The following is a 12,728-nucleotide window of genomic DNA, read 5'->3' as shown; positions in this document are numbered from 1 at the left end:
TTGTCATTTTAACACTTAACTAAACGCTTAACTAAACGATTAAACTATAATAAAGCATGAGTTTGTATTTATAGAACCAAATATTTTGGAAAACGTTTTATTTAGTGCCTTATGAAAATTAACCATTGGTTTACTACGAATAAAACTAAAAATTAAAAATGTTAATTAAACTGTAGCTGCAGTGAAACTAATTATATATAATGTGGTTATGCCAAAAAACAGGTTAGCTACACACTAGTACTATAATAAAAATATGGCTTGGTTTCTTAAGCAGTTGGTTTTCAAATATATTTGTAGCATTATTAATTAACAGTATTTGCTGTAAGAATATTGTTTATTATGCTGATATTATATGTTGCACCATTGTTGTTCATTTATTTTTTACTGTTTAAATGTCTAAAAAACTAATTTTTATATAAATATATTTTGATTTTGGGTACTACGCACAGTTGTAAGCACTGAAAGTGTTGACAGAAAACATATAAAACTATGAATTAATTTGATCGCCACTGTAATGCTTTTTTGGTAAAAAAAAAACACAAATGCTCTGACCCCGGTATTTTTCACAATACACAGGGGTTGAAAATTTTGCATAAAGACATAAATTCATAAGTGACAAGCCCTCCCACGTATGGGTCAATTATCTAATTTTCTAATTAATAATGCATGGCAACCTCCTCCTGTTGGAAAGAATTCATTTCACACTTACCTTAACAAGCTGCCTGAGCTGTGCCGAGCATGACTAACAAGCAGCTCTCTGCTTTCCTTGATTTTCTGTCACCATTCAATTGGGACCGCTATATTACTCGCCAAAGCTTCATGCCATACTTTTGTGGAAGAATGTCTATTAAGAATTTCAATGCAACTGCAAGCGATTTGTTGACATGAACTGACCTGACAGTGAGAAATATGACATTTTCTTGTTTGTGACAGTAACAAACATCCGTTTGGGTGACAAAAAAGGAAACAGGGTGCTAATGGATTCACACAAGAGAAAGGCATTATGCTCACGCAACTGCAGAAAAAAAATGCAATCAGCCTGTAAAAATCTGTGACTCTTGGATAAACACTTCTGCTCCAGTTAAGCTCACTGCAGTGAGTGCGCTATAAAATATGTAGATTTAGCAGGGGAATCTTCTGACTTTGAAACTCTGAGGAAGTGAACTCAGGATGAGTGTCTGTTAACCATGGCCAGGTCTGAAATGAAGCGTGTTTTATGCTTTGCGAAAAGATGTGAACAAAAACTTTGATATGCATTTCAAAATAGGTCACAATGCCATATGTTGTATTCCAACTGCACTGCATTGTTCAGTGTTGCTTCAAATGACTCTAAACAAAAGGTTAAAAGGTGCTGTAGTGTAAACTCTGTTTTCTATGGTCAGGTTTGTCTTACAAATGTGTTGTGCCAAAGACAACTCAATTTCTTTATCGAAACATAAAGCTAGTTAATCTACCTGCATTAATGTAGTAGCTATCTGACTATCCAGACATTTACCTGACCTGTTCTTGTTTTATTGGATTTTATTTTCACTTTTTTCTGTTCTTTTTGATTTTCACTTGGCCTTCCCTTTTATACTTTGGCTTTCTTTTATATTACCTTTCCATTTCCCGTGCTTTCCTTTTTTATATATGTTTAGGATATTTGAAGTTTTGATGCTTCCTTTTTTCCTTGTTTATTTTCTTTTCTTTTCTGTTTTGAAATCTGAAACCAGCAGAAAAAAAATTGAAGGAAAATGACAGAAAGCGGTATAAACAAAGAAAAAATGGAAGCATATGTAACTTTAAAAATCTAAAATATAAAAAAAGAAAAGAGGAAAGAACAGGAAAAGGAAAGGTAATATAAAAGAAAACCAAATTGTAAAATGGATAAATATATTTTTCTTTTTTTTTCTGCTGGTTTCCCTTTTATTATTTGGCTTACTTTTATATTACCTTTCCTTTTTCCGTTCTTTTTTCTTTGTTTCTCACTTTTTGTCCTTTTCCTCAAATTTATTTTCTGCTGGTTTCAGGTTTTGTTTTTACTTTTTCTCTTTTCTATTCTTTTGATTTTCTTTCTCTTTGGTTTTTTACATTTCCTTTGTTCCTTTTCTAGTTTTATATATTTTTCCCTTTTCTTTCCTTTTTTTTAGCTTGTTTATCTTCCTTCCTATTTCTTTTATTTTATTTTTCTTGTTTCAGGTTTTGTTTTTCTCTTTTCACTTTCCTTTACAGGTTATATTATGCTTTCCTGTTTACATTGGCTTCCTTTTACAGTATATGTTCTTCTTTCCTTGCTTTACCCTTCATTCATTAATTCATTCATTTTTTTCGGCTTAGTCCCTGCAACCTTTCACTGGAAAACATCCATACACACATTCACACACATGCACTTACCCCAATTATCCCAATTTGCCTATACCGCATGTCTTTGTATTTGTGGGGAAAACCGGAGCACCCGGAGGAAAACAACGCAAACACGGGAGAACATGCAAACTCCACACATAAATGCCCACTGACCCAGCCGAGGCTTGAACCAGCGGCCTTCTTGCTGTGAGGCGACAGCGCTACCCACTGCGCCACTGTTCTGCCCTCCTTTCCCTTTAATGTTTCATATTTTTTCCCATTTACTTTTTTTTCTTTATTTAATTAGTTTATTTCCCTTTCTATTCCCTTCCTTATCATTTTTCTCTTTCCATTGATGGTTCCTTTGCTTTCCTCCTTTTTTTCCCTTTAAATAGATGTCTCCCACTCTTTATAAATGGCTGCGTCAATCTTCTCCCACAGATGCACCATGGGAGTCTGAGAAGTCCTAGGATATTGATGGCATCATGACTATTCACTGCTGGCAGAGAGAAAAAAGGGGCTTCATGCGGTTGTTGCGATGCGAGCCGAGAGAAAAATGCCAAGCACACTTTATAAACCCAACAAAACATTCACTGTGTTTAAACACAGAATACTTTATCTTTTGAGAGTCACTGCCTTGGCAATCAGACATGTCCAAGTCTGATAAAAACAATAAATACTGTAAAGGAGACATTAACACTATGAAGGGGGAGCACAAAGATGCATCCTATCTAGTTCTCTAAATGCAGAGAAGCCCGGTGCATTTCTCTGATTGAGGTGAATAACCTGATGGCAGTGGGCGTGGAGATCTCGACAGCCGGAACAAGAGCAGATGAATATATGGCTGCTCTATTTCTTCGCGCTTGTCTGGACTGCTTTGTATTTCATTCCCATTGCACTGCCTTAAGCAGTTCTACCCTTGTGATGATTCAGTTCAGTAGGTCTTGAAACTAAGTGCATTAGTGAGCATTGTGTGCAAAGAATTTAATGCTGATTGATAATTGTTGTGGAATTCGTCTTGCAAACGGAGCGTTTGCAATTCTATTTAGAGGGTTGCTGGACTAAACCGAGCATGCTTGATGGTGCACAATGACTGTTGGAGCTGAACAGTTCAAATGCATCCAGATTTCTGATTAGAACACACAGTCTAGACATAATCTGAAGACATCTCAGTAACGTTAGCTTTGAGTCACTTGTAAAAGTGGACTGAATCGTTCTCAATGATTTTTTTATCTTTATTGTCAATATAGCAGAAGATTTAGCATGCAGTGAGACATAATATTTTCCATTAAAGCTGAAAGCGTTGTTTTTCATAAATTCATAAATACCTTTTATTCATAATATGTTTAGTGAATCATTGCTTCACTTGCCTAAACATGCATGTTCTGTTTGGCCAGGAGATGTGTGAATACGAAAACATGTAAGCAATGCTTCCATGTAAAAGAATGATTCACACACTAGTCACTTAGAAGCAGTGTTACCTAGGGTTATGAAACCCTGCTCCAAAACCAGGGTAACACTGCTTTTGTGCTGTTGACCCTGCATTACAGTGGCAAACATGCACAGTGTAAAACAATGTGGTGCATGTGACTGCAGGAGTGTAGAAGAGACTGCTTCATACTTATAGTAGCTGGAACAATCCATTGACTTTAATGCACAGATAGTGACATGATCATCTGCTTGTGTATGACCCACATTGTACAATTTAAAAGTAGGGCAAATGGGTTTATGTAGATTTGTTTAATTGCATTAATTAAAATCATTATAGTATTGCATTCTTTCATTCATTAAATTTCTTATTTTAATCAAATTCCTGTTAATTTCAAAATAATTGTTTGTTTTATTTAAATCAAATAATCAAATATAAATAAACAATTAAAATGCTTTTCTTTAAACATTTACACAGACACCATAACACACCCTCGTTGGTCCCAGACCCTAGTATGAAAAAATTGTTATCACTTTATTTTTTATGGACTTTTTAAAAATATTTGTTTATTATTATTTGACTATTGTGTATACTTACATTGCAACTACATACCAGCTAATTTTCATTAAAGTATTCGTAGGCTGCTTGCATAATATCTGCTGATACTGCAATACCAACAGACATTCAACTGACTACAAGAAACGTTTTGAGTACTGTACATTTCAACTTGCACTGACCCTTGCTCTACACTAATTCTTATTAGAGTATTTGTAGACTCTAAGGTTGGGGATCTTACAGTCTACTAATATTAAGAATTAGGTGGTATGTACAGTACACTGAAAAAAAAATGTTTGCAAAACTGTTGCAAACAATTTAGATGTGTTAAATTTAAACAAACAGCTCCATCCAGACATGTGCGTTCCGCTGATGAGTTTCTATTAAAAGTCCCAAAGGCCCACCTCAAAAGCAGGGGCAAACGTGTATTCAGTATAGCCGGTCCTTGCTTTTTGAATGTACTGCTGCTAGAACGATCTCATTTTTATTCCTGTACTATGTGGTTAACTGTGGTAGCATCTTTTAACTAGGTGGAATTATATAAATCCATTACTTTCTTGTTTCAGGCATTGAAACCAAACTGTTTCTGTGTAATCTATTTTACATCTTATATGCTCTTTTACATCACGTGCCTATTGCTGTTTTGTTTATTATGTCCTTACTGCTTGTTTGTATCTTCTCTGTAAAGCACTTTGTGTGACCTTTTGGTCTTTGGAGGCGTGCTATATAAATAAATCAAACTGGAACAAATCAAATTTAGTAATGTTTAACTTTGTTTAAATTCAGCCCAAATAAATGCTTTACTACCATTAAACTTTAAAAAAAATATTTTGTAAATCCAAATAATTATCTTAATTTACAGTGTATTTGAACTGTAACTTGTGCGAAAATGTAAAATGTGTTAAAGTGACCATCACAGAAATGTGATACGAAACATTTTATAAGATACACATTTATTATAGATTACTGGTGACTTTTTCTTGGAAAAACTTTTAAAGCAGGAGGCTTCATTAAACAATTTGTTGTCAATCTTGGAAGAGCAGCAGATTATTATTATTATTTTTCCACAAAATAGCGTGGACATTGAGCTCTTAAGCTCTGCCAATCAAATAAATGAAAACAGGCAGTTTGTGCATCAGCCCTGCCCTCGTGGGAGATTTGTCTTGCTACATAATAAAAGTGTCACTACTTCAGTGCTACACCTGTTTTTTAATGCATTAAATATAGTAAATATTTAATGCGTAATGGTGTGATGTCCGCTCTGTGCAGCACTGCATTAGCTAATTATTCATTATGCAGATCGGGTCGCACTATAAAAGTGTGTTGCATTGCTGTTGTATGAATTAGTTTTAAAGGATAACGAGAGGTGGACTGATTGATCTGTTACTGGCAAGCTTGAAATTAAACAATCAACTGGCCTTCCTTATCAGACAGAGGACGACAGCATGGCACTGAATGTGACAATGCAGTGCTGTGGAAAGACATTCTGGGCTCCTGTTTGTGATTGTCTAAAGAGACGACTGAAGCAGTGCTGGATCCCACACACTGATTTTAAAGCCTGTCTGCCTGCGGGAGCTCAGGAAACAAGATCTTTCTCTCTGCCTGAGACTTTGCAGTGGCATCTCAGTCACTCGCCCTCCAGTTGTAAACCAACACCTGAGCGGCTCAACAAAGTGTGTTCATTTTATTTGCCTTCAGATTTAGCATAGACTTCTCAGGGTTACTTTGGTTAATGTTATCTGGCTGCTTTTTCAAATTTTATTCTGCTTTTAACTAATCCATATGTTTTTAATAATGTAGTTATTTGGAGCTACTTTATAGTCTATGTCTTGAATTACTGATAGGGAAGTTAGTGATTTTAGTAAATAATGTAGTGTGCTCATGTCCTTTTGCAAAACAGATTTGATAAGGTTAAGCTTAATGTTATGGATAAGTTTCAGGGATTTAAGGGCTTAAAGTGAAAGTTCACCCACTAATGAACATTTCCCCATCATTTACTCTCAAGTGGTTTACAAAAAAGTATTATAGAAATCAGTGCCTGCTGCTTTTTAACAATCTTTAGAAAGTGTTTTTTCTTCTTCTTGATATTAAAATATCATAAAATAAAATAGTCACATGGAGTTTGATAATACATTTTCACATGAAAAGACCATGTTTCATGTGTGTTTAATGTGTATTTCACACATGATTTTAATGTGTGCAGCTATTTTTTTAGATAAATAAATGTCTGCACAATGATTTGACTTGTATGAAGTGTAACAAATTTAAATGTCAGTATGTCATAGTTGCCATTTAATGTAATGTGGGTTCTAGTATATAAGTCTGCTATAGGTTCTTTAGTCCAAGATAGTCTGTTTACTTTTTAATTTTTAATTTTTTTTTTTTAGAATTCTGTAATAGTTCAATGAAAATGTATGACCTTTCTTTACAATTGAAGCGTTTATTGAAGTATAATACTTAATTACTGTAATTAACTTACTATTTTAAACAGGCTATTATAGTTTATTGTATTCTGATTGACTGAATTGCTTAAATTGAAGTCTTTGATACAATAGACAATATCCCTTATGCACTGTTCGGGATGTTTTCGTCCACTCTGGGGTGATTTTGAGTCTTAATTTGGCCATAACTTTTTCTGTGTTTCAGCTATAGCAGAATAATTTTTAGTGACAAATCTTTTTTTGACACACATTTTGAGAAAATTATATTTAAAAGAACAATACACTGTTTATTAAACTGCGGTAAAATGCATCAGATAATTATTATTTTAATTATTGTTTTTGCATTAATCTGTTAAACAAACTCAGTCCTGATCAAAACTACTAAATGTTTTTAGAAATTACAGTATTTTAACTCTTAAATTGGTAAATTCACAAATTATTTCACTGATTTGGTGTAAAAAACACACAAGATGTATTTTCAATATAAAAAGTAATTGTGATCTGACTTTTTTTTTTTTTTACCCTTTATCAAAGTCTTGAACATGTGAAACAGCATTGACTCTCTGATTCATTGTTTTTGCTTGATTTTTATTTTTTTTCTCCCTAGATTATTGTTGGTGGCTGTTTTTGCCCCATTAACCTCAATTATAACCACATTGTTTTAATCACAAAGCCATGACATCATATAATCTTGCATTTTTGATTGTTGGTGGTTTTCCCAGTTGAGAAGAGGAAAAAAAATAATTTTTATGGTTGATCATTAGTTGGCACCATTAACCCTTTAGACATGCCTGTGCAAAAAAAGCTTAGTTTCTGGATTTTATATGGTGTATAACAGCAAAAGTGTGTGTATGCGTGTCTGCGGGTGTGTGTGGGAGTGACCTTTACGCACTTGTGTCTGAGAAACTCAAAATATTCATCTCAGCTCTCAGAACTACATGGAGTAAATAAAAACAAAGACTGTGTATTTATGCACCATCAAATGTGGTTATAATGGAAGTCAATTGGGGAAAAGCAGCCACCAAGGGAGAAAAAAAATGAAAATCTATCACTGCATCAAAGCCAATGTTGTTACTAATCGTTCACCAGGGGCCCTTTTTCAGAAAGGCGGTTAAGTGAAAACTCAGAGTATTTTAACCCTGAAATGAGAGAAACTCTGGGTTTTCCGTTTCAAAATGGCAGGTTTGTTAAACTCGAGAAAGCAGGGTAAGTCAAGCCTGTTTCTGAAAGAAAGGTAACTTTAACTCAGAGTCAGTTACTGTGGTAACTTACTCTGTGAATCTAACCTGGTCCGGAGCAGGTTTTATTTTCTAAACTCTGAGTTTCTGTTGGCCTCCTACCCTTTTTTTAAAGCCTTACGTCTCCGCACACCTATTTTAGAGCTCATTTTGGAGATGTGCATGAAAACGATTGATGGAAACGTCATGATTCACATAACTTTTGAAAATACGCATAATAAAACATGTGCATAACTGAGTAGGTTAAACTTTTATTTGATAAGAAAGGATGCGCAGGAGCTACGAAGGAAACACTTAACAAATTACAGTATGTGCATTAAAAAAAGGTTTGTTAGAGATGATGATGAAAATGTGTGTGAATGGACAAACAAGCAGACTGAGCACACTGTAGAACATCTTAAATGTTGTTTTGGTCATTCTAAAATGCCTTAACTGTTTCAGTATTATTGTATATTAATAATTACCTCCGAGCGTGTCAAGATCTTCGCGTCTCATGGCTTCAAACGCCCCCACGTGATCATTGTGTGTCAGCATTGTCTTCTGAGGCGCAAGTACATTTATTAAATAAAAAAATAATTGGAGCAGCTTCTTCTACTGCAGTAAATTCTGTTTTTACTGTTGATAGTTGGGGCAAATTAATCAGAAAGTGACGATTGTGTTCTCTTTGACTTGTTGGATGAAAACGCTGCTTTATTCGCATCTTTTAGGCGTTATTCCAGTTTTGCACAAATTTATGTAATATATTTGGATGGAAACATAGATATTGCCTACATTTTTGTCACACACAGAACAAAGTCACATACGAGAATGGCTTGTCCTTTTTTCATAAATAATTAGCTTAACCTTTGACATGTACTGTTACTAGATTAATGGGATTACTATTCTTTCTAAAAAAAATATTTTTAGCACTGCTTGCCTTCTAAAGGTTTTATCAACCTCTATCACTTGATCAATAAAAAGACACAAGTGCACTGCTAAATCTATTAAAACTGCTAAACATGTATAAAAGTTTAGAAACATTTTATAAACGTCACACATTACATTACTTATTTTATTATATTTAAATTTTTAAATACTTTAAATTAAAAATTACGCATTAACTTGAGCAGCTGTTTTCTCACGCTAACTGTCTGTTTCACTGATGGCTGCTTCTTTTTAGATATATACGCTCATATTTGCTATAACTTTGCATGAGCAGATCAAATTCAGCTGGAGAAAGAAATGGTGATCTCTTTTTTTTAAGATGTTGCCATAGTCACTCGTAATATGTGCTCCATTGATAATGTCTTTTTATAGTCACGGTGTGCGCGCTTAACTCTGAGTTGGTCTACTCAAAGTTGATTGATCTAACTCAGATCAGCTGTTCTGAAACCGAAAACTCAGAGTTTTTAATCTCTCGGTAAATCAACTCAGAATTCAAGTTTAAACTCCGAGTAGTTTGAACCTCCTTACTGAAACAGGCCCCAGGACTGTTATAAAAGGTTAAAAAATCTAGTCCACAATTACTTTTTAAATTGAAAATACATCATTTTGTGTGTGTGTGTGTGTGTGTGTTTTTACCAAATCGGTGACATCATTGATGAACTTGGCAATTAAAAAGTAAATAACCCTGTAATAAAAAATAAATTTGTAGTTTTAATCTGGACTGAGGCTGATTAACAGATTTATGCATGTATTATGAATTTTTTCTTATCTCGAACATACCAAAAGGGTAGTAAATTTGTACAGTGCACAAGAGATGTGAATACTAGTATGTCTGTTTTTGAAAGTTAAAGGTAAATTTAAGTTTTGATGCAAGCCTTTTTTCTTTAAACACTGGTGCTTGACATAAAGTGCATTTGGATTGCTGCCTCAAGCAGATTACCCTGTGAGGTGTTGATTAACTCTTACAGCAGTGAGTCATGGTGACCCGCAGCCAATGACCCTGTTTAATGGGAAGCAGCCGCTGCTGTAATGACCATGAGTGATCCATCACCTGTATGACCAGATACGCTGACGTTCATGGCCTGGGTAATTGCTTCTTCACAAAGGGCCTGTGCCATGTAGATTATTTTGGAATGCCATGATGGATGTTGTGCATATGCGTGTGTGTGATAAGAAGAGTAAATGGCGGCATTTGCTTTACCAATAGTTATAAGCCATGCTACACAATGAGAGGATGAGAAAAGCAAGTGGTAATTTGTACTGCGACATTGCTCGTTTCTGAAAATGGCAGACGGTGCTTGATTGGGCGTTCAGCAGGGTTCGCTTGCAACACTACAGCATGTTTTGTAAGGGTCGCTTCTTGACTAGGAGTGTTGTGTATGACTGTCACTGTGTTCCCCTGCAGCGTATTGCAGACTAATGCATCTCTGCCTGCATTAATGCAAATGTTAGCATGCTCTTCAGGAGTAGCCACAGGCTGTTTTCTACCATGCTGGGATTGCAATTCTCAGTATTCTTCAATTTTGCATACATTACACTGAGACATGATAAGCTCAAAAGGTCAGGGCAACAGAAAAAACAGTGCTATACGATACAGGCAAATAGTAATATACATTAGTTTGTTTTTACAGTTAAAATTGTATCAAAATATTGTCATCATATTATTTATACATTGAAATGACAGTGCATTTGTAGAAAGTTAATGATTGATTTAATATGGTCTTAGTTCACCTAAAAATTACAATTATGTTATTAATTATTCACTGTCATGTCGTTCCAAATCAGAGGAAGTCATCCTCGTGCATCTGGAGTATACATCAGTGCACAGCACAGAACTGAATGTGCAATACACTGACGCTGAGGAGAAGAACCTCTTAAAGTATACACACACACAGTTGAAATCAGAATTATTAAACCCCCTTTGATTTTTTTTTTTCTTTCTTTTTAAAAATTTCCCAAATTATCAGAGCAAGGAATTTTTCACAGTATGTCTGATCATATTTTTGCTTCTGGAGAAATGCCTTTTTATTTTTTATTTTTGGCTAGAATAAAAGCAGTTTTTAATTCAAAATTTTAGCCCCTTTAAGCTCTATTTTTTTATAGTCTACAGAACAAACCATAAAGCAATATTATTATACAATACCTTGCCTAATTACCCTATCCTGCCTACTTAACCTAATTAATCTAGATAAGCCTTTAAATGTCACTTTAAACTGTAAAGAAGTGTCTTGAAAAATATTTAGTATAATATTATATACTGTCATCATGGCAAAAATAAAATAAATCAGTTTTAGAAATGGGTTAATGAAATTATTATGTTTAGAAATGTGTTGATAAAATCTCTCTGTTAAACAGAAATTGGGGGAAAACATAAGTAGGGCGTAATTCAGGGGGTTTAATAATTCTGACTTCATGCACAAAAGTATTCTTATTGCTTCACAATGTTCCGAATGAACCAGTGAAGATGGTCTTTTTGAATTTTTTTTTGTGTAACTTTCTGGATTTTACCAAGCTCAGTAAACTGATCCTTAGACGTTGTCCATATAGTATTTATGAAGTGTTTTGCATCAAAAGATATTTTACGCTTCTTGGTTATCTTAGTTAAACTATCTATGTTGAGTTTCAGTTTGCGATGTGTTCACACTGTGATTTGAAGTCTTAATGTTCACACTTTTGCAAAGGAATTGTACTAACAATTGCACCAGAGGTCATTTTATACAAACTATAGCAGCCAAATGTGAAAAGAACTTACACTGTAAAAAAATATCTGTTATCTAGCAGTTTCTGTATTGTGATTCACAAGTGTTTTCTGTTTAATTACGGTTGAGAATTGCACTCTACAGTTTAACAAAATTACATTTATTAGTTTGAAATGATGTAATGTATAAGAAATAATATAGAGAGAAATAAGTCTGTAAAATAACAGAACATGTACTTTTAGTTTATTACAAGGTTTTTGTAATGTACAACACCAACCCAGCCAATAAATTACTTTAAACGTTAATAAAAAGCAGTTTAATTACATTAATAAAAGGCACTTTTTCAAACTTTTCAACATGGTTAAAAGTTGTTGGAAGAAAGATCAAGGTCCCATAATACAATTCAAAAACTAGATAAAAAGGAAAAACAAAACCTGACTCAAAAAATACAGAAAACTGCTCATTTATGGATTTTTTTTTTTTACTGTAAACATTAGTTTAGTTTTTGTTTTTCATGCCATTTGTAATTTAGGGCACATTTTAGTTATTAATTATATACAAAAAAAAATATTTGAAATAATTTGAAGAAAGCTAAAAAAAAACAACTAACTTTTAATGTAGGAAAAACAAATAATCGTTTGATCAAACATTAGAATAACTGGTCCCACTTTATATTATGTGGCCTTAACTAAATATGTACTTTCACTGAAAGTAATTATTTGTTAAAATGTTTTTTTTTTTGTTTGTTTTTTTTTTGTGTAAATACATGTTTTTACATTTTAATTAAGATTGATCTGTAACCAGGGCCACCTAATATAAAGTTGGAGTTGCCTCTTTGTTTTCCATTTTTAAATCATTTAATTAATACATATCTAGAATAAATAACACATTTTACAGTATATGCTCTTAAAAAATATAATAATATGTATCATTATTATTTTTTTTTTAAGTATTATTTTATTTTGGAATGTGTTGTTCTGTTGCTGACATGTAGCTGTATGTTTCCGGCTGACTGATCTGTTCAGTCAGAGGTGACCTGCAGCTTCAAGGCTTTCAGTGTCACATGCACAAACGACACCTCTCTCACACACAACACAGCTCTGGGCTCCAGTCAGACACG

The 12,728-nt window shown here is 33.8% G+C and overlaps 1 protein-coding gene across 2 annotated transcripts in view; it reads left to right on the top strand.

Moving 5' to 3' along the window:
* ramp1 (receptor activity modifying protein 1) overlaps positions 1-12,728 on the top strand; it is a 51,133-nt gene that overhangs the window by 628 nt on the left and 37,777 nt on the right. The gene's annotated exons all lie outside the window — the stretch shown is intronic.

The sequence above is a fragment of the Danio rerio genome, chromosome 9 (assembly GCF_052040795.2).
Source record: "Danio rerio strain M-AB ecotype USA chromosome 9, GRCz13ab, whole genome shotgun sequence".
NCBI classification, from domain to species: Eukaryota; Metazoa; Chordata; class Actinopteri; order Cypriniformes; family Danionidae; genus Danio; species Danio rerio.
This window is presented reverse-complemented; position numbering and strand designations above follow the sequence as displayed.